The following is an 11194-nucleotide window of genomic DNA, read 5'->3' on the forward strand; positions in this document are numbered from 1 at the left end:
TAAAGAGCAAATGCTTAAATTTAATAGTAAATTACATACTGAATAGCTTTTATAGTGTTTCCAATTTATCTAAACACTCTAAAATAATAGACATAATATACGTGGATATTATAACTGGGTAAATTTTGTTGTCAATTTAGGTTGCTAATTTAGTCCTCATTTATTGGTCAATTCTTACGTCCAGTATGAGGGGAGGGGATATCGTTATATTAGCATGCTGGAAAGACCATTTTATTTTAGTTGGAGAAAATATGGTGCAACATGCAAGTAATTATATATCCCTTATTAAGATTCTAATTTCGGGTTGTTACAATATTGACAGGAAGAATTATCTAATAAATTAGCGCAGCAATATCAAACTTGAAAAAACCCATATATTTTAGAGGTAAAATAAAGCAGGGATTTAATAAAATAAAACAACTATGTTATTAGATTTTGACTTTAAAAGCGCCTTTAAAAGCATTTTCTTACAAAGTTTTTGTGCACTCACCTTCAGAAAACAGGCAAAAAACCCCTACGGGGGCGCGGGGGGGTAAATGAAACCAGTACTGGCGATTATAATATGTCTTTGGGTAATCAAATATCGCTTTTTTAGCCGGTGGCACCCGGTGAAAACATGTTTCCTGATACTGTCTACTTAAATGTTGATTTTAAAACAAACAAAAATAAACTAAAATCTTGACTTCAACTAGAATTATGTAGGACTAATATCTTCAATTTGTGCTTTTTTCTTTTATATTCTCAATATACATGTAATGCATGACTCAACAAAAGTTATTTTGTCTAATTACGTTAATTCTCAGAGATGTTATAGTACTTTTAAAATTGTTGGTGAAACACACAAAATACGCCTTTTTCTATAAGAAATTTTCTGCATTTCCTAACTTCCAGGCATTAGAAAGCTTACTTAAAAAGCGTAATTTTACGATTCCTTTAAAATCTGATGTAATATGGATATAATAATACTCATAGAATGATTAAAACTTGATTTGGGGGTGGTGAATAAAATCCCCTGGTTGCCCGTATGTGCGCTGGATTAAAACCAGTTCTTAGCCATACTCAAAAAAATCAATCTCCACGCAAAACTGTCTATAATACGGCGAAAAGAGGAGTGGACTGTAAAAAATAGTTCTTCATATATCACATTGTAATCTATAATACAAAGTAGAACGATCACTGTCTGTCTGTCTGTCTGTTTGTCTGTCTGTCTGTTTGTCTGTCTGTCTGTTTGTTTGTAGCGAAGGATCTCGCTAACCGCTGAACCGATCGGGTTCTCCTTTACAGGGTAGCTTCTCATAGGTCCCGGAACTATTTACTTGGGGGGTGGAACACCCCGAACACCCCCAAAAAATGAAAAATACCCCCCGAAATTTGTTTTTTTCTTTATAAAACTAAAATTAAAATAGTAGGGTTGACTACCCCCCCAAAAAAAAAAAAAAAATTCCCCCCATAATTTTTTTTTTATTTTCTTTAAAATCTAAAACACGAAAAAATTTGTTTGATCAAGCCTCTTGGGGCAAAGCCCCTAGAAGCTAGGGGCGAAACCGCTAGTGCTTATAAATAAATTAATCAAGTATATAAACTGTAAATTTAAATCCAACAAATCTCTCTCTCAAGTTCCAATTGTTGAGCACAGAACCTTAACCCTCTCCTCTTATTTTTAAAATAAATTTAAAGAGGGGGGGGAGGTGTTTGCAATTAACTTTTATACCCTACAAATTTCATGTTGGACTAGTTTATAATGGTTAGTTGGATAGTGGACTAAATAATGCCAGGGTCGTAGCGGTTATGTGTCCTGCGTCAGGTTCGAAGTGACACGCAAATTTCAGACCCCAGATTTGGCGATTTGAGAAAAATGTATCTTTATAGTATAGCGAATTAGATAATCTAGCAAGCAACGCTTTTAGCTTATAGAGAAAAATAGTAATTCAAATAGCGAAAACTGAGATCTGAAATTTGCGTCACTCATCCAATATGACGCAAGACGCATGTCCGCTACGACAGTGGCATTATTTTGTCCACTATCGAGTAGTGGCTACCCCAACATGTTTAAATAGGCCCTGCTCAAGAGTTATGCATAGAAATAAAACTACCCCTTCTTGTTTTCAATTTATTTAAAAAATAAGATGTGTGGTGTTAGTGCCAGACAGACACTTTTGTGGGAAATTACCAATCATGTAATAGCTATGCATTTCTAACAAATATATTTTTATTGATCTTTTAATTTTTCATCTTTCCTATTCATTTGGTCGTTGCATATATTACTCATTCCAATCGATATATTATCAACTGGATGTTGCACCTGATTTTCATGTGCTTCATAAAGTGATACTTGCCTTCCCTACATTTATATGACCAATAAATGAGGTCCATATAAGCAACTAAAACTAATTTTCCCCTGTCAATATATCCACTTAATCTATATCCATTATCGTTTATGAAGAAGGCCCCATTAGTTTCAGTTGTCTACAATGAGATGAGACAAGTTTTTAAGATGTCCAATATTTTTTTTTAAAAACTGTATCCGTCTCAAAATACTCTGCATTTTTAGTAGCGAAGCTTTTCTATAATGAGGGTCTGTCCGTCCTTCCGTAAAGTATATCTTTTATCGTTGAATGATGCATGATTTCTTACACAGTTAGATACGATTTTGAATGAGTAGCAATTCTATAATCGTTACCAGAAAGACCGTACCTCCATTTTAAACATGCTCATTTTTAACTTTGTTGGAAACAAATTTTTATGTGATATTATCATCTTTTTTGTTTTTAGAATACTAATTTTTAGGACTACAAAGCAAAGCATCTCTATAATATTAAAGTCTTAAAATGTAAGTATGTCATTAAACAGTATTCTGTATTTAGGCCATTTTTTAAACTCAGAAATTTATATTCTGCTTATATAGTAATGTCACACTGCAATTGTTAATATTCGTTTGTGTGCTACCGTTTTAGAGTTTCGCTTTGAAGTTGTCATCCTTGTTTTCTTGTGACTCACTTGTCCTCAATATAACTACATAATATTGCTTAATTAATTGGTTAGGCAAAATTTTAACAAAATATCATTACCAGGGTAGCTTCTCATAGGTCCCGGGAAACACAACACTCTCAGTCCTCAAGTTCCCCTAGGGCGTAGCCACTAGTTAACAAAATATTAATGTTCTTTATCTTAGAAGACTGAAATTTTGCTATAACTTATATTGGGTTAGGACCCCCCCCCCCACACACACACACACAAACAAAAAAGTAGTTATATTAACAGATCTATAGTATAGATGTATATACACAACTACCTCCCTTCCTTTTTTAAAGACCTCTTTCGTTTGCTTTTAAATTATTTTCAGCTACTTGGCTGTGTTAATATGAGCAACACCATTGGTTGCACAAGGCGGTTGCGATGGGGAGATTATTTAACCCTTTCTCCCTCTAGTGTTTTACTTTTTACTGTTATATCTTTATAAGAATTAGGGTTGGGCCGGATATTTTTTTGGCCGGATACCGGATACCGGATATCCGGCTGATTCCAAATGCCGGATATCCGGTAACCGGCCGGATATCCGGCAAATTACCGGATATCCAGCCGGATAACCGGCCAAATTACTACATATTAAAGTATCAAAAAAGGATATAGTCCCTTTTGTGGCAACGCACCTTAAGGGGCGATTTGTTGTATTTTTAAAATTGCTTTTATTAGGTTATTTTAGGTTAGGTTAGGTTATATTTGGTTGGGTGATTGCCCCGCAGGGTTAGGCAATTGGCCCCGCAAGGTTAGAGTCCCCCGCAAGGGGCTAGAAATAGGAGGAAAGCTACTGTGAAAATACGAATAATCGCTCCTTAAGGGTCGTTGCCACAAAGAGGACTATACCCGCAAAAAAATTTCTTCATAAACAGGTGTTTTATATTATACTAGCGGCTGCGACAATAGTATCTAGGGATATTAGAAGGGACATGAAAGTGCAGAGAAATAATTTAAAACCTTACAACGACTTTTTTTTATAAAAATGAAACAGCCTAAAACCACCCTGGGACCTATAAGAAGCTTCACTCTAAAGGAGAACATATCAGTTCAGCAGTTAGCGAGATCCTTCGCTACAGACAAAAAAAGCTTACTACTTTGTATAATAGGATAAAATTAAGATTAAAACTTAAAAATTAAGTAAGTATTAAATGATCTTTCTTCTTAGCAAATATATCTAATGAACTATTACTTTCCTCAATCTGTAATATCAACCCCTAACGGTTGGAGGATGGGCGGGGATGTGGCGTTGAATGCCTAACCCCCCGGCCCCCCCCCCCCCCCCCTCTGCTTTTTTCTATCACATTTTCTGTGTATAAAAGGTAGAGGGCTATAACTAAGTGACTTTCGAAATATGGGTACGACACATAACTGAGAGTTGAAATTTTTTTAATACCTCCTTCTTGGCGGGCACAGGATGCCAGCAAATCTGGTAAGGTCATTCAGGTAAAAAGTAAAAATATTTTTTTACTTAAACAAAGCATTTCATGTTATCTAATACTAAAATATCCTATAGTCGTACATCCTCATATGTAATATAGGTGTTCAAGTTGATTTCAGGTTCCAGGTATAATCTTGCAAGTCCTGAACCTCCAGGTCTCCAGAAATCTTTAAACGGTTCCTGTGACCGCAAATTTTTACTTGAAGATTTCAAATTTTAAACTTAGGCTTTTTTATATATCTTCATGACATATTACAATTTCATAAAATCCGTTGCCGTTTACCTGAAAACCAAGTACTGCTGCCACCGCCAAAATTTATGTTTTGAGATTTCTAAACATATTCAGAAAAAATTGTTCTTCTATCTTCAATAATAAGAAAATTACAGCCATTTAAGATTTAAAAAAACAGAGATTTTTGTTGTAAAATATAAAAGATTATATTGCCGGATATCCGGCCGGATATTGAAAATGGCCGGATATCCGGCCCAACCCTAAAAGAATCTGATTTAACAAACATAATATTAATATAATTAATTTTAATTAAAATCAAAATTTTGTTTTTTAATCTCAATCAAATTTAATTTATATTAATTTTGCTAAATATCAAATTGCAAATAGCTCTATGAATCATAACCAGTAATAAAGCTATTAGCCTAATTTACGACACGTCATTAGACAGCAGTAAATTAATAAGGACAAAATGAACATACGTAGCGCAACAATATCAAACTTGCAATATCTTTTAATGTTATTAAACTATGGGCTACCTCCCTAAAGGCCTATAGGAGGGGATTAATTTCATCCTTAAAGTAAAGAAGTAAAGAAAGATAAGGCAGGGTTGTTTTTTTTACGGGTAATTTCTCTTAGGAGGGTTAAGGTACCCCCCTCCCCCAAAAATAGTTATAAACCTTACTTATACCTATAAGAAGCTTCACTATAAAGGAGAACCATATAGGTCAAGTGGGTTACAGGATCTTAAACTATAGACAAACACACAGAGACAGACAAACACCCGATTACTTTATTCAAAAAAAGAGTTAGGTTGAAGTATGATTTATGAGAGGTACAAATTCTAGAGTATCATAGAATTCTAAGGTGTGTTTGTTTAAGATCATATATATCTTAATATGACGTTTCTTTATTGCAGTCTTATTTCAAAAATAGCAAATATGGGATTATCTAAAATCTAAATTGAAGTAAATTATATCAATTTAAAGTTTTTTAATGTAATGTATTTTTATGAAGTTGAATAATTGATTTAATCAGATTCAAAAACTATTAAGACCTTCGAGAATAACGTACTAATAGTTATTAATCGTATCGTATTATAAACAGCATTCAGCGGATATTAAAATAAAAAATATTAGAATCAAACCAGTTTTGTTAAACGGGGGCTAACAAACTGTGGTACTATATTTTTGTAATTTTTATTTTTAATTTTCGTGGAAAATTATCTGTACTACATGATTTTCCAGAATGGCTGAAAATAAGTTCTAATCCAGCGGATATTAATCTGTTATAAAGCCATAATGGAAAATAATATTTACAGAGTAGATTCTTTTAAATAAGTTCACCAACATGATTTGTTTTACTTTTCTAAATATGTTTTTTGCTAATTTCGGTGAACACACCAACTTCTACATAATTGATTTTGATTTACGTTTTATGATTATTTTACCGGCTTAATTGCATCATCTTGTAAAACATAAAATATTAGCATTGCTTTATGTTTAGTTTATACAAATCGATATAATAATTGGATGGTGCACCAGAATTGTATGTACTTTAATAGAATTGTACTCGCAGCTGGCTAAAATAATGAAACCGTCAGTCAACCTCCTCCACCACAGCCCCGCACCTCCCACTGGACAAACGAACTGACCAATAAATGAGTTCTTTATTAATACCTTAAATTGACGACAAATTTTCCCTTGTCAATATATCCACGTATACTATATCTATTTTATATTTTTTAGTATGTTATATAATATATCTAAACAGCGGTATTGTTGAAGATGTAATTTTCAGAAAAGCTTCTAATATTTTACTTGAAAAATTGTTCATTAAAATTGGATATTTTTTCTATAATGTCTAACTAATAACTGAGATAATAATTTTTACGGTCAGATTAGTAGGATCTAGGCACCATTTTTACATTTATTTTGAAGACATCGAACCCTTTAATTTACCAATTCTTCTCTGGAAGTCCTAACTACATGCATGCTTATTATTTTTAGCCTTTTTAAAGTCAAGCAGTTTCCCCATACTTATATTAATAATTGAATATGTATTTATTACTTGAAACACTTAAATTGGTTAGTAGAAAGATTAGTATAATTTATGGGAACGCTTGTTCTTGTTTACATTTTTGTAACCTCTGCTGCCCATATGCGTGAATAAGGCTGTCAGTGTCCAATTAGATGTTCTTCAAGGTGTAGTCACATAAGACTGAAGCTGTTTTAATTCATAGGATTGCTTAAATAGTAGTTTGATCATACTAACATTGCACCATATCAAGCCATACAATCATAGCTAGCTTTCCAGCATAAATACATTGCACAATTATTAGGAAAACAAGGATGACAACATCCATAAATGGAAGCTCTAGAATCAGAAGGAAGGACAAACGAACAATAACTCTTGTAAAGTTTCAGGACATACTTTCATTTTTAGATTTGATTATAGAGTTTCCTCGCTTGAAATACTTTACCTTTTTGTCCTAAAAATCATTATTAAAAATTATTTTGATGAATAGGATAATAATATCATACATAAAATGTTAAAAAAACAGCATGTTTTAAATGTACTTTCTGGTAACGATTATCATACAAAAAAATATTGTCAAAAATAAGTTAAAAATCATAATGTTTTAAACGGACTTTCTGGTAACGATTATACAGATGTTAAATCTTCTAATTGTGCCTTACTGATGTTATAGGAATCATCATACAAAGTTTGAAATCGAAAGGACAATTCTAACATGCCTAAATTAACGAAAAGAGCTTATCGTTACAGACGAACGGACCGAGCCTGATTATAGAAAAGCTTCGTTTTAAATAAGAATCATCTCATAACACCATGTTTAGCCGCTTAGCGCGCCTTCAATCAAGTTACTAATTCAGACAGTAATGATAGCTGCTTTAGAATTTTAATAATTATATTGAACATAAAATTAATTATAAAATGTTCAAAACAAAACTTTTTAAGAGCATATTAGAATAACTACTTAAAAAAATAATATTAAATGTACATATACTACCGACACTAGATTAAAAATTTATTTAAAAGTCAAATCTTTGGTTTTACCAAAATTAATATGCAACCCAGCAGGGTAATGTAAGCAGTAACAAAACAAGGACATCCATACTCACTACCTCCTTTTTAATCTTAGTTTTCAAGAGGAAAAGGAAAAAAAGTTTGAGGGTATGGGGTTTAGGGGCGATTATTATTGGGTTAGTTGAGATAACATTTCACAAAATAGTTATAAAACTTTGCTAGTCGTGTAAGAAAAAATAATAAGAAAATTTACGGCAAAGGAGAGCTATATCAATTAGGCTGTTAGTGAGATCTTAAGCTACAGAAAAATATTTGCATTGCCAATTCGAGATAAACACATTCAATCAATTTATTTAGAAAAGAATATTTCAAAGAGCCTAAAACTATTTTGTAGTATAAACTTTTTTTGCTCAAAGATACTGTTTACTTATACATCTAAAAATAGGAGTATTTAAATTTTTACATGAAGACCTGCCACATTATTATGCCACAAATTATGGGGGAAACCCTGAGCAAAGATTTTTAAATGGATGGGATTTCCTGAATATTAATTGGATAATAATTATGCACGACATGCAGTGCCAACACATCACATTGAAAACACCCCTTTCACGGGCACAGACTTGTTTTCTTAAAATCAATTTACTAGCAGACAAAAAGGGTCTCCGACACTTGGGCCAGGTAATTGGCTGGATTTTACACCTATACTTATTTATATGCAATATACATTAGACATACCAAAAAGTCCAAATTTCATACAAGGCCATGTAATGCAATCAAACAGGGACCTAAACTTTGATCCTGACCCTCCCCCCTTTATATGCATGAAATGTGATTGAAAATCAAATTACACAAATATATATACTTCGTTGGCGGCCACAGGATCGATCCATCCAAAATCCAGGCAAATCCAATAAGGTAAAGTGCCTCTTTTTTCCTTGATAGTCGAAACATTTAAGTAATGATGATTAGTTTTCTTTCTAATATTTTTTATGTACACTAGAATAGATAGGATATGTCTAAATTTAAAATAATTTAAAATTCACCTATCCCTTTACATGCATTTAATATTTTTATTTTCAGAAATCCTAGACATACTTAAAAGTTATAACGGATTTGGAAGGGACTTCACCGTTTTGTACAATTATATTTGCATTTGTTTTTAATATGTTTTTTAATATGCTGTAAGTACAACCACACCTTATTAGTCAGTTAGTTTATGCGAACTTAGCCTCCTGGGCAGGCTGGGGGAGGTTAGGAAAATAGCCTTAAACCATCCAAAAGCATATACATAGGATTTCGGAGCTTCACAAACTAATCGGACAGACCATTTCCGGGATCTTTAGCCCCAGACAGGTAAACCTTAATATTTTATACTAAAGGATAGCATATGCACCCCTAGCATCTAAGGGCACTGTATTCAAAGCTAAAGGCCACTAGGGGCACTTAAGGTAGGTGGAGGGAATGTCTACCCTCCCCCGGTACCTCCTTTTCAATATTAGTTTTCAAAAAAAAGAGTAAAAAAGAGAAGTTTTCTAGTGGTGATTCCTTTTAGGAGGGTGGTAGTATTCCAGGACCTATGTAGAGCTACACTGTAATGGATAAACAAATCGGTTTAGAGGTTATCGAGATCATTGACGGACAGACATCCTGTTAATATTATACTAGTATCATATTTTATTTTAGCTAAATTCCGCATCTTTGGATATAAGTTTACTTGTACGTAAAATTCCCACTCAAATAGTATCCTTAGCAAATAATAACATAAATCCGGAATCCTATAATTAAAATCAACGCTAAATATAATTATTAAAAAGGTTAAAGTGAAAAATATATCCGTTTAAGTTATTTAAATAAACAAACAGTAAGTAAAGCACACACATAAATGCTAAATGTCAAATGAAAATTTTCAATGAAATACAAAATTATTTTGCTAGTTAGTCAATTTTTCATCCTGTATGTTGTAGGAGCTGAAACTACTCTATAACACATTTCTGATTTTTTTTCAGTTTACACTAGTTTTATTCAATTTATACAGGGGTCTTAAGGGGTAAGACAATGGACGATAAATTGATGTACATACAGTAATGATGAACAAATTTACCACTTCTGAAGGATATTTTAAAATATTGGACTATAAATTATACTGGTACCCAAAGTTTTATAAACATTCTTTCTAATTCGTTGGCTCAAAAATATGGGTACTTTTAGTAAATATTGATTGGTTGATTTAAAATAAAAGTATTCAAACTTTACAGTTAGCAGCATTAATCTTCAGAAGGTGTTAATTTATTTATCATCATTGGGTATGTGCATAAAAAATGTTGTATACCCAAAGACTGCTGCCATTATTAGAACTGCTTTAAATTTTACAAAAATACTAATACAGTTTTATACTAAATGAAACTTAGTTCAGACGCTACTAAGCTCCGATAAATATCCAAATATCCTATTATATATTTAGGTAAGATTTTTTGTCTGTAGCTTAAGATTTCAATAACAACTGAAATGATTGAGTTATCTGTATAAGGGAAGCTTGACATAGTTCCCAGTGATGTTTTTAGGCTATTTTGTTTTTGGATTTATCAATAATACAAAGTAGCTTGATGTCTGTCTGTCCGTCCGTCCGTCTGAAGCTTAAGATCTCGGTAACCACTGAACCGATCGGATTCTACTCTTCAGGGAATATACCTACTGCTCCTGTGGTGGTTTTAGGCTATTTTCTTGGGGGGGTGGGACACCCCCCAAAAAAAAATCCCCTCTATTTTTTTTGTAGAAGATTTCCTTGGTTTTTTTTTACGAATTTCACCTTAATTTTTTTTCTTGGGGCAAAGCCCCTAGAGGCTAGGGGCGAAGCCGCTAGTATCTTTATATAGTTTTATGCTTTTTTTCGCCTTCCCTTTTGAATACAGAGCCTCTATGTAGTTTAACATAACTGTTGAATTAAAAAAGATAAACATTTCAAACTGTATAAAAGAAGCATTTTATCTTAAAAATTATAGATTAATTTTGACCTTTTTAAAATTGTGAATAGTTCATAATTCGTATATCCTATCCTATTGTATAAAATAGTAAGCGTTTTTTGTCTGTCCCTAAGGATCTCGCTAACCGCTGAACCGATATTGTTCTCCTTTACAGTGAAGCTTCTTATAGATCCTGGGAAGGGTTTAAACTATTTTTGAGGAGGGTGTCTTCACCCCATCCCCCCCCAAAAAAAAAAATTAGTTTTACTCTATTGAAACTCAAATTTAGAATGGGATGAGGTCCACTCTTCCCCCTCCTACCTTAAGAGCCCCTAGAGCTCTAGGGGCGTAGCCGCTGGTTATGAGATAAAGGGATGGAGAAATGATTCTAAAATTCTTCCATGACGTATATCACCCTAGTGGCTTCGATCTTAGCATTTAGGGACTCTGTATGGAAAGGACTTAAAAGAGAACAGAAAATAGCCTGAAACCATCCTA

General features: G+C 32.9%; 1 protein-coding gene across 1 annotated transcript in view; it reads right to left on the reverse strand.

Annotated features, from left to right (window-relative positions):
* LOC145328860 (uncharacterized) overlaps positions 1–6907 on the reverse strand; it is a 39270-nt gene extending 32363 nt beyond the window's left edge. Inside the window, exon 1 of the mRNA XM_080172769.1 lies at positions 6833–6907. The gene's annotated coding sequence lies outside the window, so the exon portion shown is untranslated. The remainder of the gene's footprint in view (positions 1–6832) is intronic.
* Positions 6908–11194: the final 4287 nt, after the last annotated feature.

This window comes from Acartia tonsa, chromosome 9, assembly GCF_053477335.1.
Source record: "Acartia tonsa isolate MP-2025a chromosome 9, ASM5347733v1, whole genome shotgun sequence".
NCBI lineage: Eukaryota > Metazoa > Arthropoda > Copepoda > Calanoida > Acartiidae > Acartia > Acartia tonsa.